Genomic DNA, 14,728 nt, shown 5'->3' with positions numbered 1-14,728 from the left:
AGTTTTGCGTAAGGGTCAGCCACTGAGAGTTTGAGCATGCTCCACTGAGTATATAGACAACACAACACGAACTTTTTCCCTTATTTTTTGTTTTACTTCTTTTATGAGGAGGAGAGGTCACAAGGGGGGTGGTGGCAGACATGGAAGGACCAGGAAGGGATTATGATGGGGTGCATAGTGTGAAACTCCCGGAGAATCAATAAAAATGTTATGTGGGGGAAAAAATCTGTCAAGTAAGCCAGAAAGCTAGAAAATCACATAAGCATTAATGTTGCAACCCTACCAAATTTTGACCATCAGGCCAGGCAAATCAAATATTCAGACTGGGTTTCTGCCTTGCAGTCCTAAATGTATAAGTCGGTTAGTTAGAAGTGCAGGTCCCTACGCATTCCTTAGAATCAACAAATTGTCAACACACTTCACTCACAGATTTCAGAAAATTGCTCTGTCTAAATTCAGTTTCACGATAATGGATATGAATTAGGGCAGTCAACCAAATAGCAGAAGCAATGCAGTGTCCTCTGAAATGAAACCATAGCACGACATACTCATGTCCACACGTCAGTGTGCTCATCAACCAGGAAGAGACACACTGCCTCCACGTGCAGGTGTTGTTGTAGTTGACGGGGCAGGCGTCACTGGAGTACACAGAGTCCCTTCTGTTATTAATGTTTAAGAGCTGAGCCAGGTGTTTCCACAATCTTGGCCTCATACTTAAACAGCTGAAACATAGGTTCACATAGTTTATAAAAGTATAGGGAAAATGTATTTGAACACGGCAATGGACACTGTAAGAGAACAGCTGCCCACAGACAGAAAAATAGTCACAGGTCATGATTATTATTTGAGGATTTCTTTTATCAGATTCAAGAGAATGAAGGTTTGATTGCAACAGTATGTACTGGGTGTGGTCCCATTCTGACTGACGGATTAGGTCATATAATCATTTTTAGACTGTCCATGCTGTATACCCTAATGTACCCTGTCTGACCTTAATCATAAGAACTCTCAATTATGCATTTGCATAAGATAATAAATAGGGGGTCCTCTTTAACAACGTCTTAAGGATGCAGTCTGTCTTTTTGTTTACATATGCAGAACCTGTTCAGACCAGATGAGACTGTCTTCTGTCCAGCCAATAGGAGTGTGCGATACTACTTGCTGTTAGGGGAGGAGACATTTATTCCATTGCTTAGAGAAAAATGTAATGTATATGTAACCTAATGTATTTAGAGAGTGGGGTTACTAGGTGCCTATCATTCACAGCATGTGTGTGTGTGTGTGTTGTGTTGTGCAAAGTATGTGTAGGTGACAGTTATCTGGTTGCCTTGTGCATTGTAACTAGAAGGATTTGAATATGGCCAAAAACAAATGGAGTCCTAGGTTACTAAGCAATTGTCTACTTTGGCTGCCTTACACTTTCAGCTTCTTTGACATACAGATTTTTGAAAATTAAAAAAATAATAATAATAAATGAACTCAGGTGAAATCTCAAGAATGGCTTCATTAGAGTTTGAGAGGACAAAAACAAAATAGATAAAGATCTTGGAAGTTGCCAAGATGAGATTGAAGAGGGAAGAAGATGAAGTTTTGTTTTCTTAGCCAAGGGTGAAAACTGCACACAAGATCAGCGGTGGAACTCTGTGAGCAACAACATGACAATAGAGATAGTCTCCATAAAGTCTGAGGTGCTGAGAATGTCAAGGAAAACAAAAGTAGGGTTTTAGTCTGTGTCCAAAAATGAGAAATAGGAAAAAAGGAAAGAAAGAAATTATACTCTCACTCAGAAAGTGCACAGACCTAGCAGTTAGTGACAAACTTTTCCTGGGGAGACACAACCCACACTTATACTCATCTCAGATAGAGAACCCACAACATGCCGAAGTACACCATTCCAGTACACTACAAATGACCACCACACTGACCACTGTGGATAACCACTGCAGTGGAAATTACAACTAACTACATTAATGACTACCAGAGTGACTACAAAAAACTGACCATCACAATGAATGCTGCAACTGACCACATCAATGACCACCACACTGGCCACAATGACTATTTCAGTGAACACTGTCACTGGACACCTCAGTGACCACCACAGTGCTACTATGGCTGATTTCACAGTGCACACTACAACGGACCACTTCAACAAGAACTATGGCTGACCACATCTGTGACCAGCACAGTGACCAATATTTCTCCCATCTTAAGTGTCTTCAGATGTCCCATGGTGTTCTTTCAATCATCAGATTTCAGGCTCTCTGTTGAAGGTTCTAAAATAGAATTCCATCGTGTCCTTGCCTGAGTGAGGGCAGATGCTCCTGTCTCTTTAAAAAATACTGTCAAACACCTACCAAGCTATTTGTAAAGGTTAACACTAGCCAGATTGTCACCATGTCTGCATTCATACAGTTCAAAGAGGTCCCTAGACAGGAAGACACACCAAGTATCTCATTGGCCATGAATGCTTTAGTTCTGAAAGCTGACATAGATGGGTTTTGTTGCAAAGAGTGCCTGGAAAGCAGCTCGCTTCAAGTTGCCTTTTGTAGCGTTTCCTCCTGCTCACTGCACCCTACTACAGGGATGTCTAGACAAATGGCTTTTCATGTAACTAAAATTCAGCTCTAATACCCCTCATCTCCTCAGAGGTTGGGATGGTGAAAGTCTAGAATTTCTACAGATGATTGAGACTCTGTGAAGGTGCTCAGCCTGACCTACGCGATGGTCATTTAATAGATACCTGTCATTTAGTAACTGCAAGGAATTTAGAAGCTCTTCTTCGTGTGCCCAGGGCAAACGTGAAAACACTAAGCAGGTTCTCCATCCACACACACACAGCTGGAGCATGGGAAGTGACAGTATGCGGTAGATGATACCTCTGAAAAACCAAGTGGATAGCTTTCCTACCAGCTGAGATGACTGAACTTATGAGTGAGGGTGAGACAACTGTCAACGATGTGAATGAGCTTCAGGCTTGAGAACTGATGAGGGGGATGGTGGGAAGGTGTGAGAGTGTAGGCAGGGCAACTCTTTAATATCTGTTACAATAATTAAGTAAACTGAAAATGTAAAGTGAGAAGAGTCACAAAGCTATAAACAGTTGACTCTAAGAAGTGACTTCAAATATAGGCAGCACTTGTGCAGAGCTTGCACAGTTCTTAGACACAGCTATAAGAGAATAGATTCAAGTGTGATAACTGTTTAACTTCCATTTTATAGTGTAATCATTATTATCATCTCTGCTTGTATGAGGAAAGTAGGTTTTATTTATATCAAAACAATCCTACTAATAGCATATATTATTTCTACAATCCAATGTGCTTTATTGTGACATTTTCATAATATATGAAAGTATTTTGAGTTCCTGGAAAAGACTTCTTCCTTTCTGAGATGTCATTAATAGCCTGGAACACTTTATCTAGGGGTAGGCCTTATGATATTTGTCCCGTCGATACTAGCATATGAACTCATGTTATCACTGTCTCGGTCTTATTTAGATAACTACATCGCTGATATTTCATGACCGCTGCTTCCCTGTTATATAGAAGACCCTCTCACAGCAGATATCGATCATCTGGCTCTTGCAGTTTTTCCGGCCCCTGTACTCTGGTGTTCTCTCGGCCTTGGACGAAGGAGTCTTGTTGTATAATTATCAGTTGGGCTTCCCTGCTTTTTGACTACTTGTGTGTTTCTGTTGTCATCCATCTGCTGTGAAAAGAAGCTTCTTTTATAAGGGATATGAGCCATATTTTCCCATGGTTATAAAGATAAGTGGTTACATTGCAGTTAGAAATTATACTGATTTAGGAAAGTGGCAACTATCTTTCTTTTTTAACTATAGATTGGACTATTAGAGAAAAGATGGCCTTTATCTTTCTGAGTCTGATTTGCTTTGCTTAATATGGTGTTTTCAGTTCCAACTAGTTATCTACAATTGATATAACATCACATTTTTTATGTTTGAATAATACTTTACCCTGTAGGTATGTGTATATGTACGTGTGTATGTATTACACATAATGTGAGACACATATATCGCATTTTCTATATCTACTCATCTATTGGGGAGTAGTTAGGGTGGTTCCTTACTCTTTGTTGTGAATAGTGCTAAAGTAATCAGAGATGTATAGCTATATCTCTACTCTGCTCTGGGTGTGAGTCCTTTACATAAATACCAAAAAGTGGTATAGCAGAATCATGCAGTAGTTTTGTTTTTTCATCTTTTGAGGATTATTCATACTGATTCCCATACTGATGGAAATTTGAGTCCCTATCACCACATCCTTGTGTTACCTACTTTTTAGATCATGATTTGTGTATTTATGTGTACTCATCTGCATGCGCATGTGTGCACTGTGTGCATGCCTGGGGCCAGAAGATGGTGCTCAATACCCTAGACATAGAGTTACAGACAACTGTGACTGCTCCATGGATTTCGGGAATCAATCGGAAGTCCTCTGCAGGAGCAGCAAGTGCTTCTTAGTGCTGAGTCGTCTCTCCAGGCCCTATTTTATCTTTTTGATGATAATCATTTTCACTAGAGTGAGATAGAATTTCAATACTGTTTAATAAGCATTTCCTTTCTTGCTAAGGGTTTTGAGTATTTTTCATGTATTCACTGACAATTTTGCTTCACTTGAGGACTTCCTGGGCAATTAATTCGCCCATTTATAGTGGATTATTTATTCTTTTATTATATTTTTATGTGCGTTGTTAATATCAATCACTTTTCACGTTCAAATTCATCAAAAGTTTTCTCCCATTTTCGGGTGAGACTAATTATACTAAGAAGAGTTCTGCCTCCATAACTTAAAAATGCCTCACAAATATTCCCATCTGCCAACTCCCATGATAGGTGGCTAAAGCATTCAGCATATGAAAGCAATAGTGTCACAAGATGTATGTCATGTAAAATACCCTAAAGAAATGGAGGCCACTGTGAGGACGAGGTTGGCTCCATCCTGAGCAATTTTATCACCATTTATAATAATGAAAATAAAGTGAGGTATCCCTTCTACAGCTACAGAGCCAAAAAGAAGGGCCAGTAGCCTTCACCTTATTCAGAGATTCGTGGTGTGAGTATTTTGGCTCTCGTTAGCAAGATGTGTGCAGAAAATAGCTGACTGCACTCATGCCTTAATATCCAACCCTCTCACTCTGACTCAAATGACTAAAAATCACTCATGACTATAATTAGTATTCCAATGATGGATTTGCCTCTAGAGCACAATTTTTTTCATTTACCAACATTAATAAATAACCAGTTTACAGTATTATGATAGGGCATAGTTCCAATTCCCTTCAGAAAGCCCCTAATTTGGATGAATGAGAAATGTCTCCCTGCCTTCCTCAGAGACAGATGAATGAAGAGTCACTACTGAGTTGTAGCACAAATTTAAGAACTAGGATGATGCCAGTAGGCCCAGGTGATGGTACTTGCCCATGGACAACAGTTACCTTGCATGGTTATCTAGGTTGGTTTTATATTTGCTACAATGGCTAAGGACAGGAAAACCCCAGTTCTGTACGTCTTCATCCTGAGATCCACCTGACTCATGTTTCCATGGCAAAGGTGACGAGGACCATGGTGCTTAGAGACAGAGACAGCATCTTGTCCAGAAAACCATTTCCACTCTGCTTTCTATAAGTCAAGCTCAAAGGAAAGAAGATTTACTATTAGAAATGCATTTCTCTGTATTCCTTAGACCTGCTGTTTCTCACATCGTTGTTATTGGATTCACCAGATTCACTCTTCCATTGTCTTGATTTGGTCTTCCAGCTTCTAAACTGTGAGAAACAAATTTATTTTGTTTATGAGACATACAATACAACTAAGTCCACTGTATGTTGCTACAGCAGGCTCAACAGAATAAGGCATCTGAGTTCTCGTTCATATTTAAAATATCATATTGATTGATGGACCAGCTTGACTCCATCTTAAGACAAATGCCATCTCTTTCTAAGGTCAAAATAAGTTAATTCCTTTTTTAGGGGAAAAAAGATTTGACCATGTCTTGACTCATTTTCAAGAAGTTGATATGTTCTACTCTCTGTGCTCTGACCACATCCTGACCTCCACCGTGAGAAGATGTTATGCCTAATAGTGTGGAAATGTCCAATGAAACCCTTTTGACCAAAAACCAAAACCCAAAAAGACCCCAACCCTTGGAGCCCCCTATTCTTGTAGATTTTTAAGCTATATAAATCCCATTGTCTCCTGTGTTCACTGTTATTGTCACAAACCTCACTTTAGGGAGACAGCCTGTGACACAACCTCAATGTTTCTTTGTCATTATTTTGATCCAATAACTAAACATGAGGGTTGTACTTGCCAGATTGGTCAATGGCCCGACTCTAGTTTTAGGACCCACTGGTATGAGCAAGGAGTTTGCATTATCGAGCACTAAATTTCACAACTTCTCCAGTTCTCCTTTTGTTTATCTCCTCCCGATGCCTGCATGCCATTGTCTTCATAGACTCATGATTTTAAAGACTAGGAAAAGATAGGTGATCCAGCAGTCACAACTGACAAATCACAATGAACAAGCAAAGGTGGGAAAATAGTCTGCTAATCACCAAGAAACGAACAAACAAACGAACAAAACCCACCAGTTGGTATCTTTTTGCCCTTCTCTACCCAAAGTCTTCCCTGAAGACCAGAGACATCAGCACCACAGTGAAATTTGTTAAATGGCCAAAGCTTGGTAGCTATCCTAACCTTTTAAATCTGAAATAGCACACTGACAAAATTCCCACGTGACCATGTGTTCAGTGAAGCATGAGAATCACAGCTCCCACGTCTTCTCCCATTCATTTCTTCCAGTTCTCTGCATAAAGGACTTACAGACAGGAGCAATCAACTTGCAGCTGGTTCTGTTAGTCAAGAAACACTGAAAGAGAATTCAACCTCACATCTGTAGTACATTTTTTGTGGTGTACCTGGAAGACATTTAGATACACTATGCAATCTCAACAGTATGTTTGTATAAACAAAATCTGGGCTATGACCACACCAGTCAATATGCCACTGTGGATGAGAGAAATTTAACAAAACCCCACAACTAAATTGAGAACTACAGTAAAGCAATAGCTGCTGAGAGACAGGGAATCATTTCCTTCAGGGACAAGCCCCCCCAATAAATTAGCCAATCCCAGTGCCCATCCCTAAACACATGTACATATGAGCAACACTAAATGAAATGGACTCAGTGGCTATGTGTGTCTCTCACAGCGTGTGTAAGTGTGCACATGCATCAGTGTGTGTGTGTGTGTGTGTGTGTGTGTGTGTGTGTGTGTGTGTAAAACACTCATAGTTAAAGAAGAGGTCGTGGATTTGATAGAGAACGGAGGACATACGGGAGAACTTAGAGAGGTGAAGAAATATGCAAATCAGCAAGTATTCGTACACAAAACTCTAAAAGAAAAAATTTTTTCAAGTTGAAAAAAATCTCTAGGTGGTATGAAACCCATGTCTGTTGTTTAACATGAAGTTCCAGAATGCATCGTCCAGTTTGTAGCCACCATTGCATTACTGCTTTGCTGAGCTGATAGCTGATCTCCTTCTGTGAAAGTCCAATATCCAACCTGGTAGATTACCCCAACACATTTGCCTTTTCTCGCATATTTATGCCTCTTGTACTTGACAGCATGGGAGTTTGCTCAGTTTAAAACCTGGCATTAAAATTTGGAACCAAATTAATAATAAAAAAAAAAAAACTTAAAAAAAATAAAAATAAAAATAAATAAATAAATAAATAAATAAAATTTGGAACCAAAGAAAATCATACTTTTAAGAATAAAATGTGATTTATTTCAGTAAAATAAGTAAATTCATGAGATTTTACAGTCAGATGTTACGCCAGTCAAGACAAGAAACAACACAACACTGTGGAGGAACGCCTACATTTCTATCTACAACAGAAATATACAAGTGACTTGTTTTCACACAGAAACCAGTTCCCAATCTCAGTTCATAATTTCCTCAGCTTGTTGGTTCCCTTCATACTGATGTAAAAGCAGATTCTTGAGCATTTGTGGAAATGAATGCATTCCACTACTTTATAAAATTACTGAAGATCTATTGTAATTAAAATTCTGGATTCTTCAAACATTTTACTTTGTATCCTTTAAAATGTATTTTAATTAAAATATAATTGTATCACTTCTCCCGTTCCCTTTTCTCCCTCCAAGATCTTCCATAGCACTTCCCTCTAACCCCTCTCACATCCTCCTTCTAAAACTGATGAACTATTTTTCTTTTATTATTGTAACAGTAGATAGACAGACAGACAGACAGACAGACAGATAGATAGATTTTTTTTGTTGTCTAAGAGTATATGATTTCAAGGTTGACCACTTTGTATTGACCAATCAGAGGCCTCATCACTGGAAGGGCTGGTTCTTCTCTTAGCAGTCATTAGATGCCTGTAGTTCTTTGTCTAGGGCTAGTTTTTGTCTTATTAAATCCATAGTATTACACTCCTGACATACTCCTGCTCTCTGAGGGTCCTCAATTCCCTCTTAAGGATTGTTAAACAAAATTCATAATTCCCATGATTTTCTCATCATCAAAACGAAGTAAGCATCTGTGTCGATGGATGCGCTGACACCTGCGTAATAGTTCAGAAAGTCTTCCTTTGAAACCTGAAGGAGAGAGGTTGGGGTGGAAGTAGCAATGTCAAGATGTGGGAGCCACAAAACACTTCATTCCTCCTGACATGCTAACTGTGTGTGATTTGCCATGTAACCAAGCAGGACTTCCTAAATCCGCTTTCTACTTCCCCTCTGAAACAGGTTTCTGAGTTGGGATATTAACCGTGGGCAGCCAAAGAGTCCTCTGCATCTCAGTCATCTAAACTCTCCCAAGCCATCATTATTGGGAGTAACATGAGATCTCCAGAGAGCTACTATGCCACCCAATAATGGCTGCTTAGGTTTCCACTAATTACAATGAAACCTAGTGAAAAATCCCATTTCTTGGGGGGCACTCACCATACACCTCTCCTCCAGGTCACCAACTACATGTGACCGCAATGGCACACTGGACCAGAGATGGACAACAGTTCTGTCACTACAGCAAATCCTATGAGGCAGTCCTGCTTTAGCCACGGGATCATGACTAATACAGTCAGACCTCTGCGTTCACAGGGAATTTAAAGTAAATAAAATTGTGCCTATACTGTACATGTGCAAGAAGCATGTGGCTTATGAGCAAAAAATTATGGCATTTTCATATAAAGGACTTGAGCATTTAAGAATTTTGTTATTGGGCTGGAGAGATGACTACCCCAGAGGTCCTGAGTTCAATTCCCAGCAACAACGTGGTGGCTCACAACCATCTATAATGTGATCTGAAGCCCTCTTCTGGCTTGCAGGTGTACTGCCTACAGGCAGAGCACTGTATACATAATAATAAACAAGTAAATCTTTTTTTAAAAAAAAGAATTTTGTTATCTGTGGTTAGTCCTGAAATAAAGTCTATGGATTAAAAAAAAAAAAAAAAGAATAGGATTGTGCCTGAGGGTAAATATTTTTATAGCATAAATGAGTAAATAATAAAAGTTTGCAGAAGGAGAGTCTAGGCCAAACACGTGTAGAGACAGAACTAGAGGAAGGGACACCTTACAGGATCCTTAAAGGGGCACTCTAGAAAACAGAGTGCATACTGCTCAATGGGAGATGACTGCCATATGGTCGGTACTGGGACCAGCTTAACAGAATGGCCAAGAAGAGTGTTTTTTTGATTAGATCAACCTGGGCTTTCAATGCTGGGTGACTATACTGAGAAGCAATAGGAATCAGCTCCTTCCCTCCCTCCCTCCCTCCCTCCCTCCCTCCCTCTCTCCCTCCCTCTTTCCCTCCCTCCCTCCATCCCTCCCTCCCTCCATCTCTCCATCTTGGATCCTCTTGGCCCCTCATTCTTTGCATTAGAGTTATTCTATCCCTGTTGGTCCTAGAAGGCTCAAGGCTGAGAACGCTGAGAAGTTGGTTAGCCTGCTAGGTGGGCATCATCTGACCCTGTGGAAAGAATGGGAAGGAATAGTAACAGTAAATAGTAAACTGCATCTTATTATCTTGTCCCGTCAAAATAGTAAGTTTATGAGTAATTACATCACACATCTTTAAAAGACTCATCACTTTCTAAATAAAATGTTATCACCTGTAACAGAAACATGAAACAAATAGTATTTATAAATGACCCAAAGCACAATCACTTTACTGTAGTGAAGTCATCAATAAAAACATCACACATCTAGATTAAAGTAGCCACAAAAAAGGACACTTGCCCAGTTCCAAACTCTGTACATTTCAGTTAACTTTTATACAGTTCAATACAATGAAGTGTTATATTTTTATCAAAAATCAAAAGAACAGCCAGAGAGCCTAAGTAAGTAAGACACATGTTAGCTGACAAGGAAAACATAGTTTTAAACCTTACTGGAACAGTTAGATGCTCTCTTTTATTGAAACAGTTGATGTTTCCAAACTTTAATTTAAAAAAAACTATTAAGTCAGAACTCATTAAGGACAAATCACTTGAGAATGTGCCCAAATGATAAATCTTGCTTTTTATCAATTAAGTCATGTCTAAACTGGCTGCTCCCAGAAATCTCAATTTCTGGTACTAGAGATAACACCCCAGTTGTTTCCATTATGACCAGTTGATACCTTCACATGTGTGGGGCTTATCATTAGAAACACACGTTGTTTTAAGTAAAATACTTAGCATTTATAGTATAAACATAATCAATATTCTTATTTACAAAGCAGAATGCTGTTTTGAAACCAATGTCTATTTCATTTCTACTTAAATGCTGTCAAGAAAAGATTTACATATAGGAGCCACTGTATAGAAAATAGCTTGAGCTACAATTTTATGATAAAATAACAACTCATTATTGGCCGGGAACTGTTTTAAGAACTATGTGGGAGACTTTCACCACTAGTATACAGATTATATTTACATGCAAATAGATAGATTCCCATAAACATATAGATATAGGCAGACACAGCCCTAGTAAGTATTGTTACACTGCTGATTCACCTAACCTTTGTTTTTTTATTTTTAGTTTAGAGGAGATAAAAGCGAATTTCTACTCAAACATTTTCCAAACAACTTCAATTAGTGGATCTCAGATTCTCGGTGACTTGCTGCATACAGTTTGTAGCTTCAGCAATGATCTTGAGTAAATCCATTCTGAATCACATTGCTAAATGACATGTGAGGCATGAGTAAGCATGAAACTTGTGGAAGGGTACTTTATCTCTCTGTTCCCTTGGAAACCAAGGAGTTGTCCTGGGCTTGGTAGGACAGCGCCTGCCATTAGCTAATGCCCCGCATTTGTGATATACTTTATCCCATCAATGTAGAAGCACCAAGGCCCAAGAGAGATCTGAAAGGAGAGGCGACTCTGCCATCCATCATTTTCTCTCAATTTTAGTTTCCCGTTCTGAGTCTCTCGCCCTGAGACTGCTGGTTGTCATGCGTTCTGCACACATCCTGAGCACTTCTAAGACAGCAGCCCCTGAAACCTCCCAAGCACTAGAGAAAGATGCTACCAGATCAATAGCAGTGTCTGAATGCCAATTGATAAGGTGAGTAAATTCTGCTATGAAGAATCAGGGGAAGAATCCAATATATGTGATAAAAAAAATTTGTGACATTTTGAGGGTTTTTTTTTCCCTGTGGTGCACTTTACCTTACTGCTAGATGTGAGATCCGTATCAGCAACTCAACTGCTGGTGGGCGGCTTGTGTTCTCAGTGACTTTTACTTCCAGTACATTTTTTATGAGGGGAAGAAAAAACTGGCTTTGGCAAAGCAGGTGTGAGAATTAAACATGAAGGCTGCACTTTTCTCAGAGAGGAAGGGTTGTCTCACCACAGCCTTCACCGCACCCACCCAGATGCCAGACAGAATTCTTCTCATAATGTTCCCAGAAGCCCCGTCAATCATTTGCTCACATATCTTTCAACAGATTCCACCCGTCATCTTTTTTAGAAGAAACAATTGAGACATTAGTGTGGTGAGGCTTTTTTTTTTTTTTTAACAACAAAAGAACTTGGCTAGCACTAACTTGAGAGTGCGTACTTTTCATATAAGCAACTTGAAGGAGACAAGCTGTGCTGAGAAAATTGTCTGTCAAACTGATCTATTACACCTCACACCCTTGGAGCTTTTGCTTTTACTATGAGCCTCCCTCAGCATTTCTAAGATTTAAAACCTTGTACTGCATTTGGGAAGCTCTTCCTTTAGAAGCCCCTTTAAACTTTGCTCTCCCACTGAGCCAAGTGCATCTCTATGACTAAACCTTTCTGCTTCATCTAATAGATTTTTTTCTTAATTAAAATAACAATAATTTCCAAGAAAGTAAGCTTGTTGGCCAATTTGGAAAGTTGAAGGTTACATATTTTGTATTCTGTACTCAAAATAGATTTGCATAAATCTAGAAGATATGTGAGTCACAGAGGGCTAATACAGTTTTATCAAACAAGAGTAAAAGAGTACCCACACACCAGCTAACAATAGTTTTGGTCAGTTTAACCTCTTTCCTTGATTAAATATCAGCCTAACAGAATAACCATGGGTAGATTCATGAAGGTGGGGCCACTACCTGCTTGTACTCTCATGGGCCAATGAGGCAATCTACATTGGCCAAGTCAACTGAGCCAAGTCAACCTGAAGAATACAGCCATCATCTGCCTCCAAGAATAGAGGGAATATGTTTGCATTGTCATGACAGGCTTTCAAGATTTATAATTCCCTTACATAGGGAATTGTAATTCCCATATGATGGGCTCCAACTGTCTAGCTTGAAAGACTGGATGAAGGTTGGAAAGGAGAATTTCAGTGCTAATGTAGTACGCTTTTTCCACCCTCTCTGGTCTATTAACCGTTGGATGTTAGTTTGGTTTAAAAGCCATTGGTAGCATCAGATTCACAGCTCCATCCCTACTCCATAGAAGAGCATGAAGCTCAGTAAATAACTACTATCAAGATATTTTTGCCCGCACGCCATGTTACACACTGAGTCAGTTGGCAGGCTCTATATGGAGGCCTACCATGCCTGCCTTCAATGCTGATGTTAGAGTCTGAATGTAACTGTGTTCACGCATATAAACCACACAAGGCAAGTGATGTGCTGCACTGGGGTAGAAAGAGCCTGCCAAGAATAAGACAGTGGTGAAAAACTAGCCCTTCAGACTGCCAGGAGGAATTCTACTCCAGGCTACACATAATTCACGACATCTTATTTCTCATTTGCACTGAAAATGGATTCCAGTTGCTGACAGTAGCTGAGTCTCTCTCCCTGTTCCTACGTAAGGTTACGTTCTAAAAAACACAGTCCAGAATCAGTATTAGTAGCGATGGCTTGATCTGAAGATTCTAATTTGGAAATGTTTATAGAATGCTGCTAGTTCTGCCCTCTCCTCTTTCCTGTATGGGGTCCACGTCCAGTAGGAAAGTGCCCCCCTACAAATGCTTTCAGGCATTTTCATTGTGTTTCATCTTCTGACCCGAGTGGTTGCTTTTCATTTTACAGATGGACTGTGTTTAAATTCTAGAAGTTAAATAAATTGGAGATGTGTTCATTAAGTTATTAGAAAATGTTTTTAAATGGCTCTTCTCTCTTCCTTCCATAGCTACTAGAAGGAGTCAATTAATGTGTCACCCGTGACGGTGTGTGTAAGAAATCCCAGATGAGCTCCGAAGAAAGAGTACGGTGTTGCTTGGGCAGTAGGACCTTGGATCTTAAGAGGCCTGCTTCTCTAAGATGAGCGCACCTTGTTGGAACCTAAGCCTCTGAAATGGAGGTAACTGAGTGTGCACTGTGAGACAAGGGTTATCTAAAATTAGATCACTGTGCCCTGTACCCCCATCAGGCAGGAAGCAAAATATCACTGGAAGAGACAGAGCTGATAGCCACAGCCCAGGCTCTACTCAGAATCACATGCTCCCTCACTAGCCCCTATTAAGCAAGACATGAGTCATAGCCAGAATCAAAGACACAAATCTATCTAGAGCAGTAGGTTTGATAGCTACCATGCCTAGGAAACAGAAGACGTCTCCTTAGCTACAGTTTGCAGGGTGTGTGCTTTAAAATGATACGTCCCTGCACATTTGTGCTTCCTATACAATTTCTAAATATTTCCTTGTTACATTTGCTATTGGTTTCACTTCCATTCTCCAAGAAGACTACTTAGTAAATGCAATGGAAAACACGGGGGTGGGGTGGGGGCTTGCTTCCTATGACGTGAAGGCATGCCCAGCCTCAAGTTAAAGGCCTCTTCTCCAACCAGATAAATAAGTTGATCTTCCCTAACAAGAAACAAAGCAAGATACACTAATAAGGAACTGATATAATTCTCAACTTGAAACACTTGTTTTCACAGGTTTTTAAATCAATATCTATCTTAATCTCAACTTAGGGAAACATGTAAGATAAAAAAATAAATAATTGGGGGGTGTAAAAGTTAAAACTACAAAGTGTCTTCAGACCCACTTTATCAAGCCACTTAAATACATAAGACCTTGAAGATACCATAAACCAAATCTATATCCCTAAACCAATGCATAGTGGCAGCCAAATATAGGGTCTGTAGAAACGACTTCCGATCAGTGAAAGCTGCTAGAATCCCTCCCAGCATCACAACTACAGGCTGCTCACTGTGCTGTCTGTAACTCCAAGCACAGATCATGCAGAGTGTGAGCTGCAGCCTGAGGC

This window comes from Acomys russatus, chromosome 9 (genome assembly GCF_903995435.1).
Source record: "Acomys russatus chromosome 9, mAcoRus1.1, whole genome shotgun sequence".
NCBI classification, from domain to species: domain Eukaryota; kingdom Metazoa; phylum Chordata; class Mammalia; order Rodentia; family Muridae; genus Acomys; species Acomys russatus.
This window is presented reverse-complemented; position numbering follows the sequence as displayed.